Raw genomic sequence first — 2295 nt, 5'->3', positions numbered from 1 at the left:
TGTTGATGGGGGGGGAGAGAAGGGGTGGGGGTGATATAATAAATGTATGTAAAATGCTAAATGTTAATTTAATAAAGCTTTTGCCTTCCATGATGTCCTCCTAGGAGCCGCTGTCCTCATATTCCACGTCTTCTTGTTGCAGTTTGTGGGGTGACATCACCTCGAAGAAAACCCCGGGGGGCCGGCCGCCATCGCTGATCCCCTTCTAAGAATTGACCGTCTGCTTTGCTCTCCCAATAACATTCTAACGTTCCATGCAGAGCGAGGTCCTCGTCTGCAGACCCGCTCCAGGTCAGTGCTTCACAGGTAGAGGTTCAGCATGACAGCCAGGCAACCAGCATTTTCACATCCAGAGCTCAGCAATGGCAGCCTGTCCCTAATGACAGGAGCTTCTTCCAGGAGGTCGTCCATTGTGTTCCAGTCCCGTCCTTCCATTGTAAGGGCCGGCCTAACAATTACCCCCCGGGGGTCCTCACATAGGTCTACAACAGCCCCGGTCACACACATCAGCACTCATCACTGTGACCTCCAATGATCACTCCAAAGTCTGAGGACACAGGCGGCGAACTGACAGGAGGTGACAGGAAAACCTGCAATTCTAGTGGCTGCCGAGACAACGGAGGAAAGTATTCACCGTAACTCTTCCATGACGACACATCGCCCGCCCCCGGGCCTCCACCGCACACCTTGCTGACCCACGTCCATCAAGTTCAACAACTCACAATTCCAGTTCTGCAGGAGGCAAAGAGAGACCTCCCGGGGCAAATATGTCCCATCCTCCCTTACTGTAGGACAAGCAGGGCCGGATTTACTATCCCTGCCGCCCCAAGGCCAGGTTCTGCTATGTACCCCCCCCCCCATCAACGGAGAATAGCAACCGGATGGCAGGGTTAGTTTTCTTTATTTTGATTGTTTCTTTCTTTTTTATCACTTTTTTTTAGTACAATCAAGTTTTATTGAGATTTTCCATATACAAAGGAGATAAATCAAAAGGTAAGCATACACAGTAAGACATTGGTCACAAAGAAACAATATAAAAGCACAGGACATAGGGTGGGTGTCCCCTAGTGGGCCTATCACAGTATGGTAACGTCACGGTTAGTGATAAACAGAGGTTGGAACAAGGGTCTGGCACCGAACAGTGCGTGCCAGTCGGCCATACAGAGTGTTGCACAGTACGGGCGCGGGACCCTTTACGCCGCCAGGCCTAGGTTATAAGTCCCATCATTTTCATGACTCGGAAGTAGATGACATGGGACGCCGAGGAGCTGCCTACATAGTGAAGTTCCCTTGCCCTCTTAAGAGGCTAAGGTGGGTACAAGGGACCTAGACCCCCAGGAGAAGGGCGCAGTCCGTGAGGCAGGACATTCAGGGGGAAACCCCAAGGTTTATGAGGGCAATACAGAGAGTAACAAGGAAGGAGAGAAGAGCAAAGTGAGTACAGGAGAGCACACAAAGGAGCACTGGGAGGTCCCACCTCCTGCCAGGGTGTCCGCCGGGCTTAGAGGTCAGTGAGAAATAACGTCCGAAAAATCCGCCGACCCCCTGAAGGTGAGCCACGCAGACCATGCGAGTACATATTGAGGACCAGCATCACGTTCCTCAGCCAGGAGCCCCTCCAAGTCAGCGATGCGATCCATTTCCACAGTCCATTCAGCCAGGGTGGGGACCACCGGTGTACGCCAATGGCGCGGGATGACTGCTCTGGCCGCCGTGAGGAAGTGGCGCAGTAAGCCCTTTTTCGCCGACTTAAGCGACCCGGGCACCATAGACAGCAATAGTATCTTAGGGTCATCGGCCACCACAGCTCCCGTCACCCTGAGGTACACATCCAGCACCGCTCGCCAGAATCCCCGGATCGGAGGGCAGCTCCACCAGATGTGGGTCATATGGCCCAGAGAGTTATTGCAGCGCCAACAGGAGGCAGAGACATCTGGATAGAATCGGTGAAGGACCTCTGGACAACGGTACCATCGGGTCAAGATCTTCAGGTTTTTCTCGTGTGCTGTACTAGCAATGGAGAGGGAATGAGTGAGGGTGAATGACTTCATCCAGTCCGCCTCCAACAGAGGTTCTCCCAGTTCCCTTTCCCACACTGCGGTATAGGCCGGCAGGTTAGGGGAGGCTAGGGAGGAGAGGATAGAGTAGAGGAAAGAGACCGAGTGGGTTGGAGGTGAGGATACCAAAAGAAGGGAGTCCAAGGCCGTGGGAGCTCCGCTGAAGACATCCACATCGCGGAAGGTGGAAATAAAGGAGCGGAACTGCCCATCAGCCAACCAAGTTCCCCGTACTGTG

The sequence above is a fragment of the Nanorana parkeri genome, unplaced genomic scaffold (assembly GCF_000935625.1).
Source record: "Nanorana parkeri isolate BGI_ZX_2015 unplaced genomic scaffold, ASM93562v1 scaffold2408, whole genome shotgun sequence".
In the NCBI taxonomy this organism is placed as follows: Eukaryota; Metazoa; Chordata; class Amphibia; order Anura; family Dicroglossidae; genus Nanorana; species Nanorana parkeri.
Note: the sequence above shows the minus strand (reverse complement) of the source record.